The sequence below is a fragment of the Parasteatoda tepidariorum genome, chromosome 3 (assembly GCF_043381705.1).
Source record: "Parasteatoda tepidariorum isolate YZ-2023 chromosome 3, CAS_Ptep_4.0, whole genome shotgun sequence".
Lineage (NCBI taxonomy): Eukaryota > Metazoa > Arthropoda > Arachnida > Araneae > Theridiidae > Parasteatoda > Parasteatoda tepidariorum.
The window spans coordinates 91,727,383-91,742,872 of NC_092206.1; the positions used below are offsets into that span (position 1 = coordinate 91,727,383).

Genomic DNA, 15,490 nt, shown 5'->3' on the forward strand with positions numbered 1-15,490 from the left:
TTATATTATATTATATTATATTATATTAGTATCGTGTGCAAAATACCTGAACCAATTGTTAAAACACACCAAGAGCAAACATACGTACCTTGGAAAAAAAAAACAAAAACAAGAGCTGTTCACGCGGATGTTCAAATCATGTCAAACAGCAGCCGAGATGTAGAACAATTAAAATCATCACCCAAAGTTAAAAAGAAATAAAAAGTTACACCTGTATAATGATTAAGTAAAACATAAATGTCGTTTTCAACTCTTGTGTCCGCGCGTGCATTGCTTCTTGATTCCTTTTTTTCTTGGCGAAGATGTATAAGTCATCTCTGAACTAGATTTTGACGTGAAGAAAATATGGGCAACTCGGTCAATAGCACGATCAGTCCTTTCCAACTAACCACTGGCCAGAAAAACAATCGACTTCTCTTATTAATCAATCTTAGGTCAGAAAGGGTGGGGAGGGGAAGAGCCGGATTGCTTTTTCGTCCCGTTTAATGGGAGTGGGTCACTAAAAGAGTCGCCAATTTGGAAGTGTGATAGTTATTCGCCAATAAACAAAACACTTCATTTATTTGTTCTAAAATTTTATTTTAATACATCGCTAAATTTTGATTTTAATACTTTATATTTTTTTTTATTAAAATAGAATTTTATATGTTCTTTACGGGCGTTTTTTAAATTTTTCTCTTTAAGTAATTAAAAAAGCAATAGCTTAAGTTTCTTAAAAAAAGTACGACAGCTTTAATTTTATGTTAGTTTACAGACAGAGACGCGAGCTTTAAATAATAATTAAAAAATGCGATTTTCAATTAGCAATGAGGGGAAGGTACACGTGTAAATGTGATAAAAAAAGTTTTGAAAAAAAAAAGAAAAAAAAACTGTAAACTAAACCTTATTTTTTAAAAAATCAATTTTAATTATTAATTTTCAGCATTTTTTCTATCAATTTTCAGGATATTTTTTTGGTCATGAAATTTCGTGCCTCGTGAATCTTATAGGAAATGTCACGAAAATGGAAATGAAACGCTATATGCTTCATGAAATTTCACATAAAATCTGCGAAAATTTACCGTTAAAACTTTTTATACTACCACACTATTACTTCTTTGTATTTGTATCAACTAATTTGTTAGCGCATTTTTTGTAAAAAAATAAATCAATAAGTCTGAACGCAAAACTTCCAAAAGTTTCATTTAAGCTTTGCAATAAGTTTTTATCTTCCAAACAAATGCTGCACGCTCTTAAAACATTTCTGTAATTCGATTTCAAAACTTAAATAATCTCTTCGTTATAATGCGCTTCTCGAAGTCCTACAAAAATGACACTCAAATGTGTCGTCTAATAAAAATCACTATAGGATAATAATAAAGATAACGTTATATAATAATGTTTGATTTTATTGAAACTTGCTTCATGTAGTATTTTTGCTGAAGCAAAATTAGTTTCATTTTTGTTCTACTGAAAAAAATTAAAGTAGAACCCGATTCCCAGTGATATACCTAAAAAATAGTAAAATATAATTCAGGTGTGCGTCAAAGCGCTAGAAATTTTTTTTAAATGTACTTTAGGCATTTCACATTTGTAAGTAAAAGGTTGATTTAATTGATTTAGAAAAGAGAGTATTTAAATATTTAAAGAAAATAATATTTTTAAAGAATAATAAATCCTTTCTGAAATACAACTGGATAATGTACATGCTATATACAAACTTACAAACAGCATNTATATATATATATATATATATATATATATATATATATATATATATATATATATATATATATATATATATAGGAGGCTCCACTCACCAACCCCTATACACTTAAAAAATAAACAAAGGTAAGAATAATGTGTGTCACAGTTGAGAAGTAGTTAAAGAAAAGTAATTTTACTCGTTAAGGGTATTTAACGATAATTTGATAATTTTAAATCATAATAATTCAAATAGGAAACTATTTTTGTTGTTGTCCCATTTGAGTTGAAGGAAATATTTTTTATTTAATGTTTTTTTTCTGGCAACATCTAATCTCTCACAATTTTTGTGACTTTTATTTGACAACAACAGTGCTTAAATTGACAACAATTTAAGCACAAGCAAATGAATCAAGGATCACGAGTAAGATTAATAAAAATTTTCCCCAAAATAAACAAAAAATAGTTATTTCAAGCATAAACAGAAAAAAATTTCACGGAAAAGCAATTTCAAAATAAAGATTTTTCAAAAAAAAAAAATCGTTTTAAATTCTTGAAGAATGGCCTTTTGATCATGTCAAATTCCAACTCATTAACCGCACTCCCGCAGACTCCAGAGCACTCCACAGGGTATTTTTTACCGTAAGTTAAGCAGTTAACGATTCTCGAATTGATTATCAAATATTAAAATTTTCATTCAATCGTACTTCTTCGTATTTTCATCTTAAATAGTTTTTACACACACGGCAAAACTAAAGGTAAAGTTAAGTTGAATACCCAAAACTGGCTCTACATTAAGAACACTGAACTGGAAGAACTGGAAATATTTTCGCAACATATTTTGAGAATATGTTATGTATATAGCATATATGTCTTAAAAACTGGCAAATTTCAACCAGGGCTGTGAAGTCGTAGTCGAGAAAATGCTTTTAGAAATTATTGAACTATATTTGGACAATAATTTAATTAAGCGAACAATATTGTATATATAAAAATATAATATTATACAATATCGTAACAATTCAAATTATTATTCGAACAATAATTTAAAATAATGTTCGAAAAAAGTTGATATTATTCCATTCAGTTAAAAGCTGTCTGGCCCTTTGGTTAAAAGAAGAAAAGAATATTTTATCTTATAAAAATTATTCAGAAAATACTGTATGGTTAAATGAACAAAATTATTGCTCAAATAAATATTGTTCCTATAATTTAAATTATAAGATACAACTTACTTAATTCCTCACATTTGAACGTTTTTGAACTTATGATTAATTTATTAAATTTTTGATTCGATTGAATTATTACATAAATAGATTAATTATTAATAAGTTATCGTTTGATTTATAAATCGCAAAACTAAGCTTGTTTTAATAAAATGAAAACTTAATTAAATATGTATGTAAACCAATATGTTTCACTTGTACCAGCTTCCTACGTACCTATACATTTAGGTATAAGTTTTTTTTAACTATTTTACTATTTCTGATTTTGGACAATCTTAAACTAAAAAACGAGTTTGAGATGCCAAAAATTCTTTGGAGGGTGACAAATCATTGAACTGTTTTGGCTTAGTAAAATATACAAAAATTAAGAATCAATCCTTGAAACACATTCGAAAAAATATTAATGATTTTTTAGGTATTTAAACCATTTGACTCTTTTTAAGTACATTTCTACTTTTCCACAAGTATTTAACACTTGAAATGTAATATTTTGTAGTTTCTTACTCGTATATAATTATAAATCAATGATCAAAAACATATTAAAATAGGTTTTTTTTAATTCTCATTGGTTGGAATTTCGAATTAAAATAAAACATTTTAAATAAGGTCAGCAACATTTTCTAGGAAATTTTATGAAATTTAAAATAAAATAAGCATTTTACATAATACTCGAGTAACAAAAAATAAAATAACAATTATATACTTGAAATTTCACAGATCTTTTAACAAATTGCATAAAATTTGAAATAAAATACAGCGTTTTATTCCTTGTTTTGTGACATTTTGCATAAGATTCATGAAACATAAAGTAAAATAACAATTACCTACGAGAGATTTCAGCTATTTTTACAAAACATTTCATGAAGTTTATGATAAAATAAAGCAGAATTGTTATTAAAGGCATTGAATCATGTATGTGTAAAAACAATTATTTTAATTTAAACAAAGACATAAAACGAAATTTGCAGAACAGAAAATCCCTAATCGATTCGAAGCATTGTTCATAGTAAGTACAATTAAGCCTTTTGTACATGCTTATTAAATTCTTTATAAAGCAAAGACGACAAATGAAGCATCTTAAAAATGCTTTATTTTTCCTTTATTTCATCAGCATTGTGATTTTTGTTTTAAAGGCACGAACTTTTTTTCAAAAACTAAAAGAAGTTCAGTAATCTTGACAAAATCAAACATAATTAAGGACAAGTTTGGAACTAAACTTTTACGAAACTATATTCAGAGAGTTTGTTGTTTGTTTCGGGTCGAAAATTTTTGCATGAAATTTACCATTAAATTTGATTTTTATTTTATAAATTCTGAACGGAATATTTTTAGTTTGCCTGTCTTTAATCTAGGAAGTATACTTTATTTGAAATAACAATTTTAAAACATTTAAACCATTCTAATGAACAAAACATAAAAGAATGAATATAAGCTTAAAACAGAATCATTTTTTTTTTCAGATTTGTTTTACCGTTATACTTCACTTCCTATAAACTTTTTAAAAAATTTTATCGAATCTCAAAGAGTAATAAAATTGATAAATTTATAAAGTAGGTCGTTTGAGTTTATATATCGGCAAACATGTGACAGTCGATAAATAACATTCTCGATATACTTAAAGATAATCAATTAGGGTAGCGGATTTTTGTATTAATCCCATATAATCTCTCAGAAGAACAGCTTAAAGCGGTTAAACTATTGAACCAAATTGAGAAACTCAAAAATGGTAACAACTTGAAGAAAATAAATTCCTCTCCTACTGATAACATAAATTAAAACACTTTCGAATTTTTTAAAAAAAACAAGCATTTTTTTTAAATGTAAAACACTTTTTTAATTTTTTACGTAAATTAAAAGTACTTCCATTAAAACGCAACTCAACCTCTGAAGTGGATTTTAATAACTTTTATTTAATTTCCTTCAAAAAATTGCTATATTCTATATATTACCTAAATATTTCTTAGATAATATTCACGATATTATGATTTTAATTTCACAACAAACTATGTTTTTTTAATGACAATATGAATTAGTGGGATTTTTTTTTATTAGAATCTGTATGACATTTTTTCAAGAAATTATTATAATACTATTCTTGTAATTAAGAATTTTCAGAAAGATAATAATTTAAATTTAGAATGAGGAAAATGTCTAGTCCAAATTAGTCAGTATCGATTTAAACAGAATTAAGAAAAACACTTCCAAACAAATGGTATTAGTATTATTTACCTTCTAATAATATTAACTTCACAATTTTATGGATTTTAGGAGCTAAAAAATTTGAATAAATTAAAAATGGTTATCCACTATCAGTTTTATTTTAAAGAAGGCTATAACGTTAAATCGAATTTCAATCGAGAATCGTTGAAAGGAACATCTATTCAAAACCAGTCACTTTATAAATACTGTATACTCGGAATTATTTATTTGTTTTCATATTTAAACTTATGTTTTTGGAATACAATACGGCTAATCAATGCTTCTTTAGTTTTCGAAATATATTTTTGAAACTTATAAACTAAGTAAATATTAATACGCGCTTTTCTACCTATCATATTTTTATTCTCAATATAAGAAAAATAATCTCGAAATGAGCAATTTATTATCTTTTGCGTTTTGTCAAAAGAAATGATTTAAACATCTTGACAAAGTCACTTTAGTTTATCATTTACAAAAATGTTCTAGTAGCTTATATTAGTACATATATATAGTACATATCTAGTTCGTACTCATACTATCTTAAAAAATTCATTGTATATGCTTTTTTATGTTTGCAGTCCCTGGTCAAATTAATAGAGCACTATAAAATTCCATGTAAAATCTTAATTATGCTATATACTATACAGCTTTATTGTTTTACGGGACTGAAACCGTTTGGACTTGTTTACGTTTGTGTAACAATTTTCAAATTTGGCGATATATTATGTAAATTTTGACATTGGGTAAATTAGACGATATATTATATAAATATAGAATATTTATTATATTATTATATTGTAATAATTTGATCAAATTATTTGACGCACTGTGGTTTTTTAATAATTACATGCTTTGCACGAGTTTATATGCAATACTTTTATATTTAAACATTCATGGAATGGGTTTTTATTCAGGAGATTTTTTACAAATTTCCCATTTGTATTCATTTTTAACATACTGCATTACAATGTTAACCAAATGACACACGAATGTAAACAAATGCAAACCGGTTTCAGACGCGTAAAAACATTAAAGCTGTATAGTATCATCTAAGATTTTACATAGAATCTTATAGTGTGTCTAATAATTAGGCCAGGGACTGTTTATTAATAATCTAAGTTTCTTCCTTAAAAGTTCAAAAACACGACTTTTATTTAAATTTCATTTATCAGGAACTACCTAATCGATTTACTTCTTTTAAAATCACATATTTCAAAATCGCGCAAAAAATTTGCAAGTCCAACAATTCGGTTATTAATCAACGAAATTATAAAGCTTTATAAATGGTTTCTGAAAATTATTTTGGATAAACAAGTTTTATAATTCCATGGAAAAGCCTTCCTGTATCGTTTAAGAAGCTTTTGATATAGAGCGAAATATAAATAAGTGAAATTAACATAAAAGGGGAGAAACATTCGATCGCTCCCTTGACTAACTATTACGACCGTATTTTCCAGGTAGCGACTAGGTAGCCAAATTTTGATGCTCAAACCGAAGAAGAAAAAAAAGTATGTTTATTCAAAGATGCGCTGTTATCATAACATGAAATATCAGCCTCACTTATTAATTATCATATTTGATCTCACATCTAGGAAACATTAATATTGGCATATAGTTTGTGAAAACCCGGTCATTAGAGCGCCTGAGTTATTCGGGGTAATACTTATTTTTTTCTTTCTCACTTTACACATCTTATTGCATCGTTAAGAAACTCATTACTTAAAAGTAGATAGCTCATCACCCGGGGCGCGCAAGGAATTTATTCAAAGATTCGAATTTGTGAGAGAAAAGAAACCCTTAGCTAAAATTCTATATTTAAAAGCTGTAAGATAGCCTCGAACAATTTTTCATGTTTTAGAAAACTTTTTTTAAGAAAATGAAAGAAGTTTAATAAAAGCATAATTTTTTTTTTAAACATCAAAATTCTTTGAATTTTTGCGGGTTAATTACCGCAGATAAATAATGGTTTTTATGGGAAAAGTATTATAAAAAGTAAAAACAAAAAGAATTTTCTTTTCCTTTTGTCATTTCCTAGGCAAAATAATTTTTTTTGTTCCATTAAGACTAACAATTCTATTGGAGGCGTTTTATTATAATATAAAATGCGCCCATAATAAAAAATGTTTTATCTGTATTTTAAAGCAACACTTATTATTTTTTAAACTAAATTTTAGGAAAAAATAGGAAGTTTTTGTTGTTGTTTGTTATATTTGTAATATTGTTTCGGATATTTTAATACTTATTATTTTGCAAAAATAATTTTAGGTAGAAACGGGAGTTCCTGTTGTTATTTGTGATATTCGCTTTGCATGTGCTTATCTATGTTATTTGCTTTTTGTTTATCAGCATTGCAATAGATAGCAAATAAGAATAACCATTTTTTAGAAATCAATTCATTTATAAATTGCAAAGAATTTAATCACTTTATCACAAATGCATCATAAGCACTTCTTTCTGTAAAAATAAATAGGGATATTTAATCTAAAATTTGATTGACTAAGAGACGTTTATGAAAATAAATTTACCCCAATTTAATATTTTTTAATTAATTTAATTTTTTAAGGAATTTAATTAATTTTTATCAGAAATAATTATTAAATAGTGAGTATATTTAAGAATAAATTTGCTTCCTTGTCATTAAAACTGTTTTTCTAATTTAGACGCATAAATATGTTCTGTAATTTTTTTCAATAGAATTATATATAATAAGCCTCGAATGGAATAATATATCTCCACAGTGCTACAGACCATTTTTGAATGAATTTTTGTCTTATGAAAACATCAATATTATTAAAATTATGCACATTTATTTGTTTAGATAAGAGGAATACGAACGTTTTACTAATTAAATTAACGACATGCAGACATTAAATCAATTAATAGACTGTAATCATTCTAGAAAATGAAATCGTTTTTTAAGAATTTTTTCAACTACTACCTAAACTCTTTTTAAATTACTTAGTATTTTATTAATGATATATTTAAATGTTTCAAAACATAATAACGATCGCACAAATTTAATCAAAAAGTTTCGACCGTGAGCAGTTTCCAATTATAAAAATTAATTTGTAGATTTAAATCTTATCTTATTGGAATGGAAACCCTTAAACGTGCATTACGAAAAAGTTAAAGTCAGGAAAAAATAAGACTAATTTTACCACATCAAAAAAATGTTGCATTTTTAAACCTAAAAAAGATGATTTCTCAAAATAATATAAAAAATTTCAGGAAAAAGGGTTCCGTATATTTTATAAATTTAGTTGATATATGTTAAAATGATCAATTTTACATCTTTACAACGTAGTTCAACATCTTTTTTAAACAAAAAACATTCAACTTGAAATATTTTTTAATTTTTTTAAAGTTATTTCATTAAAACAATTATAAAAGAATTGTGTAGATTTGATTATACTTGCATTTTTTTTAAGTTTGGTTGAAATTTTTTCGAAATATGATTTATACTGATTTAACAAACTTAACACTTATGCGTTTTATCGAGTTAAAATTATATCGAGTTAAAATTAATATATTTTTTTTCTATTTTATGCAAATATTATATTGAAAAATATTTGACATTTTCTTAAAGTGTGTAGTTGGAATCGATTTTACATTTTTCTTTGAGAAATTTTTAAAGATTAAACTAATTTAACATTTTCAAAAAGCAAAACTTTTTGTGGTAGGAACTGAAATAGCATTTTCTCAAACTAAATTTAAAATTTTCTCGAACCAAAAATCTGCGTAGATTGAACGGACATTATATTATTTTGAAACGACATTATATTAACTTGACATTTCATTCTCTCAAAGCAAAACTCATTAATATACACTTTATCAAAACAAAAATTGATTCAAATTAAATTTATTTGCCACTTTTTCGCAACAAAAAACTATTTTGATTGAACTAGTTTACATTTTTTCAAAGCAAAAATTATGTTGATAGGACGAATTTAACATTTCCTCAGACAATAAAAACTGTTTAGACCGAACAAAATCAACAATTTCTCTAAGCGAAAACTAAGAAGATTGAACAAATTTCGCATTTTTTTTAAAATAAAAATTATGTTGATTGAACGAATTTAACATTTTCTCGAAAAATAAAAACTGTTCAGATTGAACTTAATCAACATTTTCTCTAAACGAAAACTAAGACGATTGGATTAGTTAAATATTTTTTCAAAACAAAAAAAACTATGTTAATTGAACAAAGTCAACATTTTCTCGATTAATAAAAGACTGTTTAAATTTAACAAAATCAAAATTTTCTCGTAACGAAAACTAAGAAAATTGAATTAATTTGACATTTTCTCAAAACGAAAATGAAGTAAATTAAAAGAGTTTATAACATTTTCTCCAAACAGTAAACACCATTTAAAATGAATTTAATCTACATTTTCCCGAAACTAAACTTATAGTAGATTAAATTAAATTGACATTTTTCCGAGTTTCCGTTTATATTTTCGTAAAGCGTAGAATTATGCAGATTTAATATTCTCTCACCTTTATGCTTGTCCCGTTATCTTCCAGATGACAAAGAAAGACGTTTAAATGACAGGTGTGTCAGGTTCTAAGTTCCATTGCGGACTGAAGGTGTTTGTCAAACCCTCCCTCATACAGGTTGCATTCTAACTGGGTCACAACACGCGTCGTCAAGCTTCTGCAGAAGTTCGAATCTCCCGCTGATTTTTCCAACACCTTCCTTCTTTTGTTCGTTTCGCGTGGCTTTTCAGATAAAGAAAATAGCCTTCTCCTTTTATATAAAAAATGTATATTTGCTTGCGGTTTACATAATGCATGGTTTGTTTAACTTCTTTATAAGCTTATTTAATTGTTTTGTAACTTTTACTCGCTTTAACAATTTCTTCGAAACAAATAAATAAAATAGTATATTCAAATATAGTTTACCATGAAATATAAATGAGAAAAATTTTGAAAGATAAAAAAAAAATTTTTTTTTTTTTTTTTAGAGTTTTGCTTAAAAACTTAATATAAGGCTCAAAATGAGAATCTTTTGTAAATTTAAATATTAAAATTAAAGCAATCAGAGCTTTTCGAACCAAGAATTTTATTTATGTCGAATTATAGCAACATTCGTTCAAGTTTATTTAACGTTTTTTTTAAATGTGAATTGTGCTAATTAAGCATATTTAACATACGCCCGAAAAAATAATTTAACATCGTATGCGTAGAAAATAATTATGTGGATTTAAAATAAAAATAAAATTTTCCAACTTTATGTCATGTTGTCTCACACAGGATGAAGTAACTAAATATTTCTTCAAAACGAAGATTATGTTGGTTGAACTAATTCAATATTCTGGATCAAGTATTGGGAGAAATTTGCGCTACATGGAGAGGAAAACCTGCATTTTCGTTACATGGAGAGGAAAACCCACATTTGCGTAACATGAAGAAGAAAACCACGAAATCCTCCCATGGTTAGTCTGACGGCGAGAGGACTCTAACCCATGATCCATCTACCACTGAGGATATTTTGCGTCAGTACTGTGGTCGGTGTGGCTATGTGCGGAATTCGTATCGAACAGCCATCGCTGAGATCCGAACCCAGTTCACCTCATCGAACTCTCTAACCCCTGAGCCACCACGGCTCACCTCCTTCTAATTTAATTTCTTTAAAAATAATTAGTTATCTTTCCTTGGTTGATATCCTTAATCTGCTAACAAACGTTTTTTCGACAATAAGGAATCCGTCAAAAAAAAAAAGGGCGATCATTTAGGGTTCCGTAGTAGAAAAAAATTGGAAACTGCAGATATAACTAATTGCTGATTGAACTAATTCAACATTTTCCCGAGATGAAAATTGTGCAAATTGAAAAATTCTAACTTTTCCTTAAACCAAATGAATTGTGAAACGCTAACTAAACCGTCATAGTTTAATTGTGTACAAACCAAATTTTTTTAAGAAAATTTTATATAAATAAAAAATTGTAACAATTGAGTTTAATGGATAATGAACTTGATTGAGATGCTTAAAAAAAGAATCCATTTAAATATTTTATGTATCGAGATACGCATTTCATTTGCATTATCACAGACAAGATATTCGATTTAAAGATATTTAAAACAACTTCATTTTTCAAAATGCTTTAATAATAAAGCTAAATCAATTTTTCATAAGTAATTTTAAGATTTCAACAACCCTCAAAATTAATAAATTTAAATTTAAATTTTTTTTTAAGAAATACTGTTGTGACATGCGTAAAATATTATCATACTATTATTTTATTGAAAATATAATGATAAAAATTAAGAAATTGATTAAAATAAACGAAATTTTTAAATAATTCTTGAAGTTGTTAAAATGATTGAATGAATGAATGAACTTAGGTTTTATTGTATTGAGTACTTCAATAAACATAGTTGCAAAATTTCAATAATTTGTGAAACTATAATATTTATTGCATGCAGTACTGTGGCATAATTCCAAGAAATTGCAAAGGTTAGAATTTTGAAAAATAAGTGCTGAATTGAATAATTTATTTTAAATTTATAATGAATACTGATATTTATTAAAGTTTTATCAAATTACGAAAATGTATGCAAATGTTTAGATATTCTAAGTAAATGTCTGCATAATAATTTTTTTCAATAATATAAGTGAATTTTTGCAAAACTTTTGTTAAAATAACCTGGCGATAGAAATTAATGTGCAATTATGTTAATTTCAAAAAATGAACTAATTTTTAATTGCATCGACAATACTTTTTAAATCCAGATATTTATTTTATTAAGTACGTTCTCATAGTTCTGAACAATTGTAAAATTTGTTAACATTAAAAAATTAAATATGAAATTAGTCTATTATAAATAAAAACTACCATTACAGATGATTTTCGTGTCAATTTGTGTGAGATAGTTTCTTTTGTGCTTTATGAATATTTATGCATAATTTTATTCGAACAGTAAAAATAGAGAGCTTGTTTAGAAAGATGTAATGTTTAGTAAAGTTAGGCTAATTTATATTTTATTCAAATTAAAATGAATCTAAATGAAGTAAATTTATTTTTAATCTATATTAGTAGAGTAATTATAGAGTAATAGAGTAATTTTTATCTCATAATAATTAAGTAATTTTTATTTTTATCTTTAATAAATTTCATGCTGCCACCTTTTTTATATAAAAACACTTTGAACAATTAAAATAGTATTGATGAAACATTGCTTTCAGAAACTTAATTACAAATTTAATTTTCAATTGGTTCCTAACTTATAAACATAAAACACTAAACTCGAAACATATTTATTTATGGTGTTAGATTTGTAATAAGACTATTAAACTACATTTTTTAAGATTTAATTTGGCAATGATTGCTTTTCTAATATTAATATTTCTTATTATAACCGAAATTTAGTATTCAATATCAATTTATCCAAAAGTGGATTTAAGTTTAGCATTCAAACTAATTTTGAAATTTTATTATGTTTACGACGTCAAATATTTCAATTTAAAAAAAAAATTCCTGACACTCTTGAAGAAAGTAGTATTACAGACAATTTTGTACCAAATTCCTATATTTTGTTTTAAATTCAAAAATTTCACAATTTCAGTATAAAATATGATTGTGATTCTTCATCATAATTTATAATTTTTAAAATGTAGAATTTTCACATGATTTTTAATAATCCTTTTTACAAGGAGATAAAATTCTGGTAAAATTTACGCCCTGTACGGTTATGATATTTCTAAAGTTGATAAAATAAAAAATATACGGAATTTAAGAAATTTATTTGGTTATTTTTTCCGTTTTTATAATAACGGTTTACCGGAAATTCACGTTTTCAAAACTATAGCTCTCATTATCACACATCTAGTAGACGACACAAAATTAGAATAAATTGCTTCTATGCCCACGCTCTAAGGTTTCATGAGAAAATTTTCAAATTTTATTACATATTATAAAAGCATATTTTTTAATTTTACGAAAATCATTACCAAAGTTCCTCGGTAAAAACTATCGAACTTTTTGATGCTCTCGTAGAACCAGAAACACAATTTTATCATATTCTGAAAATTTTGATCATACTGTTTTTTTATCAGTGTGCTATTCATTATTTAAAGATACTGATAAACGCAGTTACTATTCTCTAACATTTACTTTCAGTGAAATCTGATTGATTTTAAATTGCCTAAATTATTTCTTTTGTTTGTTTTTTTTTTGTAATTTTCAGATAATACGGATATCAAAAGTAGCATGTCAGCATTATTTGATTCATTTCAAGTAAGTTACATTGGTTTCATTTTTTTGCTTTTTATTTTTTGTTGACACTGATAAATCTCTTTTTTAAAATGCAGTTTTTGTTTTAATTTTCTCCATCTAAAATGTTATAAATTTTTTCGATTCGTTTATTAACTTTTACTGGTGTTTTTAAATATGATCACTTTTTGCCCCCTAATAAAAGTTTATGATAGCTCATAAATTGCATTGGTATTTAATAGTTTGTATTGCTCCTTCTTGCAAAAATTTAAAAAAATCAAACATTTTAAAACTTAATGTAAGAAATTTCAACAATTTTTAATTACTTAGAGAGCAGCTTCATCTTTTTATTTAACATGAGAAGATACGATAGCAATAATAACTGTCAAAATTTTATTTATTTAGGCTTGAAAGAACTTAAATAATAGCTAGATATGATATTTATTCCCAACTACTTTTGACACAGCGAAATTCTAAAATTAATTCAATAAAAATACATGGAAATCTACATTAATTTGTAAGAAAATAATTTGTTTTATATCTTTATTATCTATTCGTGAAATGAAATTCATTTGAAGCCTATTTTTATTAAAGGAAAATAAAAGCATTTAATCGCTATAATAATTTGTAAAATGGGATTTTTTCAAAATTTAAAAGAAATTATTAAAATGAAATTCATTTAATGTCTACATTAGTTCATTAAATGGAATTCGTTTGAAGCTTTAAATTATATTATAGAAAAATAATTACTTTAATGTCTACACCTGTTTGTAAAATAGCATTCGTTCATTAAACTATTGAAGAAAAATGTCGTTTTATGCCTGTATTTGCTCGTTAAATAGAATTTGCTTGAAGCCTGTATTAAACTCTAGAAAGGGAATTCATTTAATGTCCATATACGCTTTTTGAAGGGAATTCGCTTGAAGCTCATTTTAAATCATGGAAAAGGAATTATTTGAATGTCTGAATCTGTTCGTAAAATGGAATCCGTTCGAAACCTATATTAAATTATAGAAAATGATTCTCTTAATGTCTGCATTAGTTCGTAATTTGGAATTCATTTGAAGCATAAATCAATATATAAAAAAGGACTTATTTTCATGTCTGCATTATTTCGTAATATGGAGTTCATTTGAAGCATAAATCAGTTTGCAAAAAAGGACTTATTTTCATGTCTGCATTATTTCGTAATTTGGAATTCATTTGAAGCATAAATCAATATATAAAAAAGGACTTATTTTCATGTCTGCATTATTTCGTAATATGGAGTTCATTTGAAGCATAAATCAGTTTGCAAAAAAGGACTTATTTTCATGTCTGCATTATTTCGTAATTTGGAATTCATTTGAAGCATAAATCAATATATAAAAAAGGACTTATTTTCATGTCTGCATTAATTCGCAATATGGAATTCATTTGAAGCATAAATCAGTTTGTAAAAAAGGACTTGTTTTCATGTCTGCATTAATTCGTAATATGAAATACGATTGGAAGCCTATGCTGATTCGCATGAGTATAATTCATTTAAAATTAATATCAGTATGAAAAAATTCCCTTTTAAATCAATTGTGATTTCTTTGTATCAAGATAATCCTAGACATAAACAAAAATAATTAATAGTTGTTCGCAATTAATTCCTTACCTTTAATCCAAAGGGAATCAAAAAAATATCTCTCACAATCACAACAATGGCACACAATCAGTGAATAGTCCACAAACGGCGTTGATATCAGTTACAGCAACACAAGTCCCAAAAGTAAAGTTCCACTGAAACACGGAGATCCGTTCGTTAAAAGCGTTCAATGCGACTAGTTAAAAGAAGATGCGGCAAACAGTGTTCGTAAAACTGTGCCACCATTCCAAAACACACACACAGCTGGTGAACTGCTTCAATCCTCTACAAGATATCTCTTCGAAGTAATCCGCCTTTGGGCGATAACGGATCTTTTATAACCAATTACCTGGTGACCTATATACAAGAAAGAGAGAGATAGGATCCTGAAGAAGGTAAAAAAAGAGGGCCGGAACTCGCCCAAAAAGCCCCACTTTCGCCTTCCCGCGCAATAAATACCCATAGAATATACGAATTTCTACCAGAAAAAAGAATTACGTTTTAGGAAATTCTTGATCTTTAATTGTTGATAAACGTTGGGTACAGTTCCTCTTCGA

The 15,490-nt window shown here is 26.1% G+C and overlaps 1 protein-coding gene across 2 annotated transcripts in view; it reads right to left on the reverse strand.

Annotated features, from left to right (window-relative positions):
* Positions 1-15,276, reverse strand: part of LOC107451494 (transmembrane protein dusky-like) — a 47,013-nt gene extending 31,737 nt beyond the window's left edge. Inside the window, exon 1 of one of the 2 annotated variants that reach the window (XM_016067614.4) lies at positions 14,964-15,276. The gene's annotated coding sequence lies outside the window, so the exon portion shown is untranslated. Of the gene's footprint in view, positions 1-9,605; positions 9,739-14,963 lie in introns of those variants that run through there. The other variant, XM_016067615.3, reaches the window with a different exon arrangement.
* Between the last annotated feature and the right edge of the window lie 214 nt (positions 15,277-15,490).